This window comes from Felis catus, chromosome A3 (assembly GCF_018350175.1).
Source record: "Felis catus isolate Fca126 chromosome A3, F.catus_Fca126_mat1.0, whole genome shotgun sequence".
Classification (NCBI taxonomy): domain Eukaryota; kingdom Metazoa; phylum Chordata; class Mammalia; order Carnivora; family Felidae; genus Felis; species Felis catus.
Window position 1 is genome coordinate 87,908,866 of NC_058370.1, and position 14,523 is coordinate 87,923,388.

Consider the following 14,523-nt stretch of genomic DNA (forward strand, 5'->3'; position numbering starts at 1 on the left):
ATGCAGAACTAATGAATCTCCCGTCCCCCAAACCTGGCAGTCTTCCAGTGAAAGGCAAGATTATCTGTCCCACTGAATAAGCCATCAACTTAGGAATCACTGTTGACACATCCTTCACTTCTTCCTCATATCTACATATTACCAAATTGTACCAATTTTGCCTCCTAAATATGTTAAGTTTTTTCCATTTCCATTGCCAGCACCTTAGTCTGTACTGTAATTTTTGGCCAAATGAACTGGTTTACTATACCCAATTAGGCCTCCATCTTATAAATTCTCTATACCAAGGCTTCTCAAAGTATCTGTGGTGAAGGACCAATTTTTTAAATTTCCAATCTGGGGGCACTTTAGTGGATTAGTTGGTTGAGCATCCAACTCTTGATTTTGGCTCAGGTCATGATCTCACAGAGCCCACTTAAGATTCTCTTTCTCTCTTTGCCCCTCCCCTGTTTATGCTCTCTCTCTCAAAAATTAATTAGTTAAATAATTAACTAATGCCCAATCTGTCACAGAACAATATTTTTGTTAAATACAATAAAAATAAGTTACTGGAAAAAATAAAATAAAAACGCAAAGAGATACAAAATATAAGCCATGCATTTTTATTAGCTTTAAGACCTAAAAGTGCTGTGTTAAGTTGATATAAAAGTTTCTGAACATTCACTTCTGGCCCTTAATTTGACATGTACTGTTTTATCTCCATTGTGTAGCAAAATGGCTGGAGTATAGAAGACACTTAAATGAAAGTCATAACTTTGGCAATTGGACATTCAAATTGTTTTCAGTGGTGGCCATTTGAATCTATCTGTAGTTAAGTCTTCATTTCTTTAGAATCGATTCCTAGATATAGAATTGTTAGATCCAGAGTATAGACTTTTTTTTTTTTTTTAAGCTAGGCTTCTTGTCTAGCACAGAGCCCAATGTAGGGCTTGAACTCAAGACCAGAGGTGAGATCAAAGGTCGCACACTTAACTGACTGAGCCAGCCAGACACCCCCAGAGTAGAAACATTTTTTAAAAGGTTTCTGTTAAGTTAAATTGCCTTCCAGAAAGACTGTGTTCACATCAATATTGAATGTACATGCTCATTTCTGTTCCTTAGGAATAGGTCTCTCTTTTTTTTTTTAAGTTTATTTATTTATTTTGAGAGAGAGAAAGAGCACGTGCGCACGTGTGTGTATGTGTGTGTGTATGTGTGTGTGTGCATGTGCATGCAAGGGAAGGACAGAGAGAGAGGGAGAGAGAGAATCCCAAGCAGGCTCCACACTCAGTGCAGAGCCTGATGCGGGGCTTGATCTTAGGACTTTGAGATCATGACCTGAGCTGAGATCAAGAGTCTAACACTTAAATGACTGAGCCCCCAGGTGCCCCAGGAATAGGTCTCTTTGTCTGTTAAGCTCCTTCACTCAAATTTAACTGCTTCAATCATGGCCTCTGTCTTGGGGCATTTTCAAGGTGGGGAGGCACAACTTTTCTTCCCCTTGTCCCCAGTGTGCATTTCAGACTGGCTCATTATTATATGGTATTCACCTTTGTCCCATCTAGAGTGGGTTGCTGTGAGGCAAAAGGAAGCAAGAAGACATTGGTCCTTCGGGCTGTCCCAATTCTTTGGATCTTCCAGGACCCTGATGAGCTCTCCCATTGTGACTCCTTTACATTAGCTTGAGGCAGAACTTTTGGTTTTTGTAACCTAGTAAGGTTAGTGATTATCTGACCTACACCCATTTTGGGATTACTGTCTCTGGGCAATACAGATATCTCTTTGCAAGGCTCTAGAGTGTTTCTTATTTGTTTTCAGATGGGCCATTTTGACTGAAGCTTATTCTTTCTTGCAAGAATTCAATGTCAGAAGTAGCCAATTATATGACTTAGCTTACATGACTGAGGATAGTTTTTGACTTTGATACAAAAACACTGGCTTGGGGGTATCTGGGTGGCTCAGTTGGTTAAGCATCTGATTCTTGGTTTTGGCTGAGGTCATGATTTTGCAGTTCTGGAATTCAAGCCCCGCAATAGGCTCTGCACTGACAGTGTGGAGCCTGCTTGGGATTCTCTTTCTCTCCCTCTCCCCACCCTTCCCCCCCCCCCCACTGTCTCTTTCTCTCTCAAAATAAATAGACTTTTAAAAAATTAAAAATAAAAAAAACACTAGACCAAGCAAATAAATTTATTGTCTTATATAACCCAAAGTCCAGTGATAGGTGGTAACTGATAAATGTCAACAGTGGCTCACTTATGTCAGTATAGACCCAGGTTTATTCTTCTCTTCATCCTGCCATTCTCAACAGAGGCTCTATCCTAAGACTGGCTTCCTGTGGTGGCAAGGGAGCTGCCAGTAACTACAGAGGATAGAGACTTTCTTGGTGATGTCTTGGAATGGAGGCAAGGAGAGGCTGTCCACTAAAATGAAATGTCTTTTCCCTTTAGTCTGATTGGCCCAATTTAGGTCTTGTGTTCATATATAAGATACTGTATTTCTAAAAGCCTCTCAAGCTTTAGGTTTGATAGGCACAGATACAATGTTCCAAGTTATAGTAGTTTAACTGAGCATGGCTAGATATAAGGGTTCAGGTGATGTCATCCACATCTTCCTTCTCTCTTTAACAGCTTTTCTCCATTTGGTAGTCACGAAGGCCACCAGAAACCTGAGACACACATCTTATCAGGTTAGCAACCTTAGCAGAAAGAGAGCATCTTCTCTGATAACTCTGCAGAAAAACCCCAGAGAAGATCCTGCTTGGCCATATTCTCATTCCTGAATCAATTACTGTGACCACAGGAATAGAATACTTTGGTCAGGTCTGGGTCCTGTGTCTAAGGGGGAAGCAAGCACCCCTAAGCTACTTAGAAATAGTTCTCTAGAAAAGGGCTTGGTTACTGAAAAAAGCCAGAACAGGTACTGGGAAGGCAAAAATAATAGCTGTTCACTATAATGGTATTTTAGCAATTCAAAAGAGGCCAATTTGGCAGAGTAGTAGCTCTCAAATTGTGGTCCCCACAATTCTGACCTATTGAATCAGAAACTGTAGGGGGTGGAGCCAGAAATCTGTGTTTTAAAAACCTACCTACCATGTGATTCTGATGCAGGATGAAGTTTGAGAATCAGTGATAATGAGGTTTCCCTCTGGAGCTTTGGAAGTGCAATAGGTCAAGCAATTAACTCTGGGGATAGGGGAGGTTTCTTAGGGGAGGTGGAATCTAATTTGAGCTCCCAAAGATTAGGTGGACCTCACTGTGTGAAAGCATTTCCATTTCTTTCTCTCCACCTTCCTACTCTTCTCTTGCATTGAAGCCTGGCTGATGCCAATTTAACATATTCATTCTGCCTCTTGAGTCACTGTGTCTCGGCTTTTCTTTCTCCTAGAATATCCTTTTTTTTTTTTTTTTCCTCTTTACTGATTCCAATCCTAGCCATCCTTGAAGGGTCAGCTCAAACCTTCATTTCTTCCAGGAAATCTTTTTTTTTTTCCAATTTATTTTTATTGTTTGTTTATTTATTTATTTATTTTGAGATAGAGCGTGAACAGGGGAAGGGCAGAGAAAGAGGGAGAGAGAATCCCAAATGGGGTCTGCACAGTGTACAGAGCCCAACACAGGGTTCGAACTCACAAAGCCATGAAATCATGACCTGAGCCAAAGTCAGATGCTTAACCAACTGAGTCTGCAGGTGCCCCCATTTCTTCCAGGAAATCTTACCTGATAATCTCAATTTTCACATGGTAATTGATTTTCTATATACCAGGTACTATGATAAGTACTGGAATTATATAAATATACTATCTGGCTTAAAGGATATATGCATTTTTTTAAGATGCCATCAGAATGCCCTCTAAAAAAGGCTCTACCAGTTTACATATTCACTAACATATGAGTCTACTAAATTCCCCACATATTCACCCCCACTAGATACTATCAGTCTTTCATTTTTGCCAATCTGATAAGTGAACAATATCTTCTTACTGTTTTAATTTGTATTCCTTTGATTACTAATAAATTTGACTATTTGCATTTTCTCTTCTATAACTTGCTTGTTAATATCTGTCTGCTATTTTATGAGAATATCATAGAATGAGTGGCTTATAAACAACAAACACTTATGTTTCATAGTTCTGGAGCCTGGAAGTCCAAGATCAGGGCGCCAGCATGACCAGGTCTGGTGAGAACCCTCTTCCCGAGTTGCAGACAGCTGTCTTCTTGTGTCCTCACATGACAGAAAGAGAGCGAGAGAGCTCTCTGGGGTCTCCTTTATAAGAGCACTAAATCCCATTCACAAGGCCTCCATCCTCACGACCTAATCACCCCCAGAGGCCACACCTCCTAATACCACCACATTAGGGGTTATGGTTTCAACTTATGAATGGGGGTTGAGGCGGGGGACACAAACATTCATTCCGTAAGAATATTCTAAGTTTGTTTTTATTTTTAAGCTTGTCGTACAGAAACTTTAATTTTTTTCTTTTGGTGTACAGTTCTTTGTATTTTAACTTATGTATAGATGTGTATAACTACCACCATAATCAGAAAAAGAACAGTTATATCATTCCAAAATGCTCCCTTGTGCTAGCCTTTTACAGTCACACTTCCAATCCAACTGTAACTCCTGGCAACTACTGATCTGCTCTCCATCACTGCTGTCTTACGGTTTTGAGAATGTTATATAAATGGAATCACATAGAAGGTAACTTCTTGAGGTTAGATTCTTTCACCCAGCATGTTTAAGATTTATCCAAGTTGTTGTATGTATCAGTAATGTGTTCCTTTTTATTGCTGAGTAATGTTCATTGTATGGATGTACCAAAATTTGTTTATCCATTTATCCTTTGAAGGACATTTGGTTGTTTCCTGTTTGGGGCTATTATAAATAAACCTGCTATGGACATCTGTGTATAGGTTTTCGTGTTGATATAAACTTTTATCACTTTAGGGTAGATTCTCAGGAGTGGGATTCTAGGGTTATATAGAAAATGCTTGTTTAACTTTATAAGAAAGGGCCAAGCCATTTTCTAGAATGGCTGTACTATTTTGGATTCACACTAGCAATGTATCATATTACCTACTGCCTCTTCCAGAGCTAATTAAATTAGGGATAAGTGCCTTAGCCAAAATGTATGTTCTATTAGTCAGACCAGTGACTTATGAATGGACTAGTATGAGAACGCTGCAAAAAGGGGACAAAGGGACCCAAACAAATCTGAATCTGAGATTTACAGAAAGAAGAGAAGCAGAAGCTAAGGTCAGAGGGGAAGCAGAAACCTAGAAATACTGAGTCATCTGTATGGTAGACTTATTTAAGTAGGGAACAACAGTTGCCTGTGTCAGAGGGCATGAGGAGATGACAAAGTCAGCAGAGCTGCTGTTGCTGGGTCATGAATGATGAGAAGTTCATATTCTATTGCTCTTTGAGACCTGGCTTTCCAGTAGCAGAGCTGGAGGCTCTGTCCTTTTGTTTGTTTGTTTGTTTTCTCTGCAGCTTTAAAATAAACTCTCATAAGTTATAGAAGGAACCTTTAATGTAAAAGCTTTACTGAGACATGATTCACATATGAATTCAATGGATATCATCCATTGAAAGTGACCATTCGGTGGTTCTTAATATATTCATAGAGTTCTACACATCTATCACCACAATCAACATTAGAAAGACTTCCATCACTCTAGAAAGAAACTTCAGGGGCACCTAGGTGGCTCAGTCAGTTAAGCATACGACTCTTGATTTCAGCTCAGGTCATGATTTCACAGTTCATGCATTCCAGCCCCATATCAGGCTCTGTGCTGATAGCGTAGAGCCTGCTTGGGATTCTCTCTCTCCCTCTCTCTCTGCTCCTCCCTCACCCACGTCTCTCTCTCTCTCTCTCTCTCTCTCTCTCTCTCTCTCTCTCTCTCAAAATAAATAAACCAAAAGAAAAAAAAAACTAAAGGAATTAAAAACAAAACAAAACAAAACAAAATAAAATAAAAAGAAACTCCATATCCCCAGCCAAACAAACTTTTTTATCATGGGGACCATGTGCAGTTCCTGATTGTTCCTGAGTAACAGGTTTCCATTCCCTGCAAGTCCATGAAAGTCTTCATATAAGACAATCACAGCTTACTTCAGGAGCCAAGTATCAACCCACTCTATTGAAATGACAAAGCCTACCTCCGACATGTGATTGTTCATTCTGTTTCTGAGTATGACTCTCACAGGGCTCTGTGTGATGTGTGATGTTCTCTTCCCCCAGGTCGTAAGTATATGTGACAACAAATTGCTAGCAATCTCATTTTCTCAGTATTGGGTGTCATGTGTTCAGCCATGTCAATAATCCTAGGTTGGGAATCCCACCCTTGCTAGTGGGGTGACTAGGAAGAAAATAAAACAAGGTATTCAATAACATATTTGAGCAGGCAAAAGAAAGAATCAACACCCTTGAAAATATTTAATTGAGAGTATCCAGTCAGAGGAGCACAAAGGAAAAAGAATGAAGAAAAATGAACAGAGCCTAAGAGATATGTGGGACACCATCACACATACCAGAGTATGTGTAATAGGAGTCCCAGAGAGAGAGAGAGAGAGAGAGAGAGAGAGAGAGAGAAAGGAGAGAGAAAAACAGGGAAGAAAGACTTTCTGAGGAAATAATATACAAAGACTTTCCAAATTTGGTGAAAGATGTGAAACTACACATCCAAAAAGTTCAATGAACTAAAAGTTCAATTTATCCTAGCAGGATAAATTCAAAGAGATCCACATACAGATATAGTATAGTCAACCTGTTGGAAGACAAAGAATCTTGAAAACAAGAGAGAATGGACTTATCTTGTACAAGAGAGCCCCAGTAACAATGACAACCAATTTCTCTTTGCAAATCGTGTTGGCCAGAAGGCAATAGAATGACATATTTAAAGTGCTAAAACATGTGGTACCTGGCTGGCTCAGTCAGCAGAGCATGTGATTCTTGATCTTGGGGTTGTGCGTTCGAGCCCCATGTTGGGTATAGAGATTACTTAAAAATAAAAAAACTAAAAAAGCCTTTTTAAAAAACATTTCTTATTTATTTTTGAGAGAAAGAGAGAGAGAGAGAGAGAGCAAGAGAGCAGGAGAGGGGCAGACAAAGAGGAGAGAGAATCCAGGGCAGGCTCTGCACTGTGAGCATAGAGCTCAACATGGGGCTCAGACTCTTGAACTGTGAGATCATGACCTGAGCCAAAATTCAAGAGTCGGCCACTTAACTGACTGACTCACCCAGATACCCCTAAAAATAAAAAATAAAAAATAAAAAATAAAAAAACTTTAAAAGAATACAAAGTGCTAAAGGAAAAAAGTATCAACCAAGAATTCTGTATCTGGTCAAACTATCCTTCAAAAATGAAAGAGAACCACACTCCTTTTTTTTTTATTTTTTTTAACGTTTTTATTTATTTTTGAGACAGGGAGAGACAGAGCATGAACAGGGGAGGGTCAGAGAGAGGGAGACACAGAATCTGAAACAGGCTCCAGGCTCTGAGCTGTCAGCACAGAGCCTGACGCGGGGCTCGAACTCACGGACCGAGAGATCATGACCTGAGCCGAAGTCGGCCGCTTAACCGACTGAGCCACCCAGGCGCCCGGAACCACACTCCTTTGACCTCTGAAATAGCCACTGCCACCGCCTTCCAGGAAGAGAAGAAGTGGGAGAGGAACTTAAGTTGCCTGTCACCCAAGTCTTCTAGTTGTGCTGCCTGCAAAGAGTATAGTGTGTTCATCTGTGCCAAGCTTGCCTGCACCTCTCCTCTAATCCAAGCTGGATCCAGAATTGCATCCAGACCAATTTCTGCATCAGTGTTATCTTGAGAGAAGAGGGCTCTACAGTATTTAATGGCAGCACAGAATGGTGTTTTAGCTAATCCAGTGGGAGTTTCACGCCAGTGCAATCAGAGAGACATTGATACTATTAGCAAATTTATTGGTGCAGGTGGTGCAACAATAGGAGTAGCAGTTTCTGGTGCTGGTGTTGGAATAGTATTTGGCAGCCTTCTCATTGGTTATGCCAGAACCCCTCACTTGAATCAGTGGCTGTTCTCATATGCTCTCCTCGGACTTGCCTTGTCTGAAGCTTTTGTTTGATGGTCCTTTCTTAATTTTATTTTCCATGTATGAGAAATTACTGCTTGAAATGTTGTCCCTCATATTAATTATGGATGTAATTCTGTGTATCTTACAGTGACTCCAAAACCTATAGTGCTGGTGCCACGGAAACGTCCATTACAAGTTTCCCCCACTGTCTGAAAGTAGAGCATTCCTATGAAATATTTCTTAAGCCAAAATGGTATAAAGTGAAGAGTGTCCCCCGCTTTCTGAAAATTGTGTTACACTGCTGTTTTTTTATGAAAGATCTACACTGGTACCTGTTTTAGCTGTTTCTTCTGCCAGTTCAGATCTATTCTTGAACCCTTCTAGTGAACTTGTTATTTTAGTTATTGTACTTTTTACCTCCATAATGTCCATGTGGTTCTTTGAAAAAGTTATTCCTCTATCTTTATTGACATTCTCTATTTGCTGCAACATGTGATACATTTTATTTACTTCTTTTAGCAGGGCTCCCTCTAGTTCTTCTAATATATTTCTTTTTTTTTTTTCAGATTTTATTTTTTATTACTTTTTAAAATGTTGATTTATCTTTGAGAAAGAGAGAGAGAGAGAGAGCAAGGGAGGGGCAGAGAGAGGGGGACACAGAATCTGAAGCAGGCTCTAGGCTCTGAGCTGTCAGCAGAGCCCAACGCAGGGCTCGAAACCACAAACCATGAGATCAAGACTTGAGCAGAAGTTGGACGCTTAACTAAGCCTCCCACGCACATCTCTACCAATACATTTCTAATAATTATTATTAAGTCTTTGTATGTTAAATCCTATATCTGAACCTTGTCACAGGCAGTTTCTGTTGTCCTATCTTATTGTGTAGGAGTCACACATTCTTGTTTCTTTGTATGTCTTGTAAATTTTTGTTGTTGAAAACTGGACATTTTAGGTACCATGTAGCAAATCTAGATCCTGATTATCTCTCTCCTGGGACTTATTTTTCTTGTTGTTTGGTTGGTTGTTTGTCTAATAACTTAAACAAACTATTTTAGTGAAGCCTATTGCCCCTTCAATGCGCAACCTCTGTTCTTGCTCCTCAGAGAATACAGCCGTGGATAGGCACAAGTTACTCTGGGATGACAGTGTTTTATTTAGCAGAGCTCTCTCTGACAGTCTCTTTTCCTGATCTCTCTGTTAAGCTAAGCTGTCTGCTTCTGTTAGTATTTAAAATCCCTTCCCTTTTGGGCGTCTCAGCAGGCTGTTTGCATGTTCTTATGACATGGAACCTGGCTTTTCCTGCTGTAAGTAATCCAAAAGAGAAAAGGGAAAGTCGGGTGGAGGGTATCCTCTTTATGGCTTACCCTTAGAAGTCACATAGCATCCCTTCCACCACGTTTTATTTATTAGAAACAATATGATAAGTCTGACCTGGGCATTCAGTGAGTGCGGAATTAGGCTCTACCTTGTGAAGTGAATCATATCAAAGAACCGGTGGATATATTTAGGAATCACTTTTTTTTTTAAGTTTATTTATTTTTGAGAGATAGAGAGCAGGGAATGGACAGAGAGAGAGGGAGACAGAATCTGAAGTGCTGTCAGTGCAGAGCCTAACACGGGGCTCAAACTCACAAACTGCAAGATCATGACCTGAGCCAAAGTTGGACGTTCAACTAACTGAACCACCCAGGAACCCTTAGAAAGCACCTTAATAAGAAGAGGCAAACTGGGACACCTGGGTGGCTTAGTCGGTTGAGTGTCCAAGTTCGGCTCAGGTCATGTAGTTCATGGGTTTGAGCCTCACATGGGGCTTGCTGCTGTCGGTGAAGAGCACGCTTTGGATCCTCTGTCCCTGTCTCTCTGCCCCTCCCCTGCTCATGCTGTCTCTGTCTCTCAAAAGTAAACATTTAAAACACACCTTATAGTCTGGCAAAACGAGGCAAAATTCAAATATCAGTAAGACCCAACTTTTGTTGATGTTTATATTCTTTACCAGGGCATGATATGGCTCTGGGGTTTCTCAGACTTTCATCATGGTTCTGTGTCTATCTCAATCATTAGATTTTGATTCTAAAGATATATGGAGCGTAGAGGTGCCCTGGGTGGCTCAGTTGGTTGAGTGTCCAACTCTTGATTTTGGCTGAGGTCATGATCCCAGGGTCATCGGATTGAGCCCCATGTTGGGCTCTGTGCTGAGTATGGAGCCTGCTTAAGATTCTCTCTCTGTCTCTGTCTCTCCCTCCATCTGTACCTCTCCTCAACTCATGTGTTCTCTCTCTCTTTCTAAAATAAATATAAATACATACATACATACATACATACATACATACATACATAAAGACATATAGAGGGCAATTATTGCCCCCAAATCCCATTTTTTACAACACTTGCACTTGAGATGAGATGGTGATGAGATTCTTTATGTCATTTAGACAAAGTCCCATGCGTGTTAACAAATCACAGGAAAAAGCTTGGGATGACTATTCTTTTTTCTAATCCTTTCAGGCATTGAGCTGTGACTGTGCTGAGCAGGCGGAAGGCGCACAGTGGCTAGAGCTGCTCAGTACTTGTATGGCCAATCAGAAAGCAGTGTGGGTAACAAAAGGGGTGGAGGATTGTGGACAAGAGCGATGGTCAGAAGAGGATGTGGAGTAAAACGACTTTTTTTCTGTCAGGAATGCTGACATTTTTAGATGGGAATGTGAATTTCTGCAAGTGGTCCAAGGTAGCTAAAAGGTATAAAAGCATGGAGTAGTGTGGATATAGTAGATTCTAAAATTAAAAAAAAATTTTTTTTCTTAGGAATGCCAAAAATATTCATGAACATCTTTTAGTTTACAGGAGATTTCCAGATTCACATCTTATGGGCAAGCTAATCTAGTCCCTTCCCTTACCCCTTTTTATGGTAAGGAAACCAAAATCCAGTGAGGTTAGTATCGGAGCAGGGCTAGAAAGGAAACTTTTGTGATTCCTAATCCAATATGTATTCAGTGTTCTGTATAGCCATAAGTGGCTTATCAAGATTTGCATGATCTGATCCCTTATACTTCTCTATCCTTATCTTGTCCTTCCTCTGTATCATTCCACCTCAGCTGTGCTGGCCTTCTAGTTATTCCTCAAACATACCCAATGTGCTCCTTTCACAGGGCCTTTGCACTTGATGTGTCCTGTTGGAAACCTCTTCTTCCAGATATTTGAATGACTTTCCCTCACTCTTCCCTTATATCTCTGCTGTCACTTTACCAGAGAGGACTTCCCTGGTGACCATATCTAAAGCATTATCCAGCCACTGCTTTATTATTTTTCCCTTACTTGCTTTATTTCCCTTACTTTATGTTATCACATTATATATTCTTTGTTTATTATTTCTTTCCACTAAAACGCTGTGAAAGCAGGCACCTGATTTTTCTTGACTACTGTATCCTCCAGTATTTAGAGTAGTGGCACAGAGTAAGTATTCAATGTAATTAAAGTCAGTTTGTCATGCCTTTGTTCAAAAGCTTCCCATCTCTTCACAGTAAAAACCAAAGGCCTTGAGATGGTCTTTGTCATGGACTGAATTGTGTCCTCCCAAATTCATGTGTTGAAGTCTTAACCCCAGTATGCCTCAGAGAATATGACAGTAGTTGGAGATAGGACCTTAAAGGGTAATTACAGTTAAATGAAGTCATGTGAGTGGGCCCTAATCCAATATTACTGGTGTCCTTATAAGAAGAGGTTAGAGACACTAGAGATGTATATGCATAGAAGAAGCCCATGTGAAGACACAGAAAGAAATTGGCCAACTGCAAACCAAGGAAAGAAGCCTAAGGAGAAACCAAACTTGTCTATACCCTGATCTTGGACTTCTAGCCATCAAATATGTGAGAAAATAAATCTGTTGTTTAAGCCACCCAGCCAGTGATATTTTGGTAATGGCAACCACAGCAGACTAAAATAGCCTGGTTCCCCTCCACCTCATCTCCTGTGTCCCCTCTTACTCATGCTATTGCAACTTCTTTGGCTTTCTTGCAGTTTCTCAAGTATGCCAAGATGGCCTTCACCACAAGAATTTTTGTATTTTATGTTCACCTTTCCTAGGCTGCTCTTCCTCCCAGATTTCTCTAGTGCTTATTTATACACTTCAGTCAGTTTTCTGCTCACATGCTGCCTTCTTAGTCATGCCTTTTTTTTTAAGTGTATTTATTTATTTTGACAGAGAGGGAGAGAGAGAGAGAGAGAGAGAGAGAGCGCGCGCTTGTGCACAAGTGGAGGAGGGGCAGAGAGAGAATCCCAAGCAGGCTCCATGCTGACAGCATGGAGCCAACATGGAGCTTGAACTCACAAGCCATGAGATCATGATGACCTGAGCCAAAATCAAGAGTTGGGTGCTTAACTGACTGAGCCACCCAGTGGCCCCATGCTTTTTTTTTTTTTTTTTTTTGGAGAAGTTTGTTTGCTTATTTATTTTAGAAGTAATCTCTATACCTACCCAGCGTGGGGCTCGAACTCATGAAGCTGAGATCAATGTTGGATGTTCTATTGACTGAGCTAGCCAGCCACCCCTGGGTCATGCTTTCTTGACCATCCTATTTAAATCACAGCTTCTGTTACTTCCTTATTCCCTCTGTCCTGATCTTCCTTGGTTTTCTCCAAAGCAAGTACCAATCTGACATACCATATATATTCTTGTTTATTGTCTGTCTCCCCCATCTAGGCTGTATATGCCATGAGGGCATGAGTTAGTGTTGCCTTCTAGTTTGTCACTGACTCTTTGGTGCCAGAAGAGTTCCTGGAACAGAGGAGGACCTCAAATAATAACCTCAGTTAATGAATGTTAAAAATGGTCCTGGAATATAGGTAGACAGATAAGTAAGACAGACTAGAAGGTCCATGAATCCATTTTATATACGGGAACTTACTCCTTTGTTGTTTGTTTTTTAAAGGGAAGAGCCATTTCAGTGAAGGGGGAAGAAAGTATCATTTTTTTAAATATCTGGAAACTTCATGATTTAATATATTTGGAAGAAAATAAAGTTAGGTCTTTACTTCATATCAGAAAAAGAATAAATGTTAGATAAAATATATCTAACTGCAAAAAATAAAATTATGAAATTGTAAACAAAAATTTAGCAAGTTTAGGAGAATTTTTGTATAATTCCTGGGTGTGTATGCTTCTGGGGAGTAGAGTGAGGTTTCTTAGACAGAAAGAATACTCAGAAGTCATAAGAGAAAAGATAGATTTGATTACATTTAAAATTTACAATGGCAAAAGATACTCAGAAAGAAAATATATACCTATTTGACAAAGGGTTAATGTTCCTTCTATACTAAGAATTACCTCCTAATACAAAAGAGACAATCAGCTCATTAGAAATACAAGCAAAGAATATTAGAAGGATTTTTTAAGTTTATTTATTTTTGAGAGAGAGAGAGAGAGAGAAACAGAGCATGAACAGGGGAGGGGCAGAGAGAGAAGGAGACACAGAATCTGAAGCAGGCTCCAGGCTCTGAGCTGTCAGCACAGAGCCCAACATGGGGCTCCAGTTCACAGACCACAAGATCATGACCTGAGCTGAAGTAGGACACTTAACTGACTGAGCCACGCAGGCGCCCCCGAAGGATTTTTTTTAAAGGAGGAAACTCACATGGCCCGTAGATATGAAAGGAGGTCAATAACTTCATACACACATGAACACACACACACATACACACACATTTTTACTCATTCATTTTGTAATAAAAGTATACACTAATTTTTCTACTGTGTGTCAAGTATTATTATAGGCATTGGAGATAAAGCAGTGAAGAAAACAGGCAAAATATCGAACATCATGGAGCTTATGTTCTAGTGGACAGAGATAAGAAGCAATAAGAAATAAATTATATGGTATGTTAGGTGTAAGTGCTGTAGAAATAAGTAAAAAATGTAAGGGGACAACATAAAAGAAAAAGGAATTTACAAGATTATTTTGCCCAATTCTAGGGAAATGAATTTGGAAACCCAGATAAAATGGATGTTTTTCTAGGAGAATTAAATTGCCAAAATGATTGTGGGGGGGGGGAAGAAATTATAATCAAATTATATATCATAAAACATCTAGATATAGATATATATAAATCTTTAATGTAGCAGTGTAGCTATTGGGATTCTAGCCTATAAAAATAAAAATATCAGTGGGTAAGGCTGTTTATATACAGCAATGTTTATAGTATCCAAAAGATTGAAAACAACTTCAGTGTCAACAACACGTTGAATAATTGATAATGGAGCCATACTGTGAATATTAGCTATTTAAGAAAGAGGACCTATATTGTTTATTTGGAGAAATGTCAGTAATCAGAAAAGGAAATAGCAGGCTAATGTGTAAGTTTTTGGCAAAAAAGAAAAAGAACATTTCCCGTTACATGCAAATAATATGTTTGTGTATGTTTGTATGAATATACAGAAATGTATGGAAGGAAACACTTCAAGACTCAATGTTAGTTATTTGGAGTTGGCGTGTTGGCTTTTTT

At 39.6% G+C, this 14,523-nt stretch overlaps 1 protein-coding gene and 1 pseudogene across 8 annotated transcripts in view; both read left to right on the forward strand.

The window, feature by feature from the left end:
- ZNF638 (zinc finger protein 638) overlaps window positions 1–14,523 on the forward strand; it is a 134,201-nt gene that overhangs the window by 34,483 nt on the left and 85,195 nt on the right. The gene's annotated exons all lie outside the window — the stretch shown is intronic.
- On the forward strand, window positions 6,818–8,552 carry LOC123384668 (annotated as a pseudogene).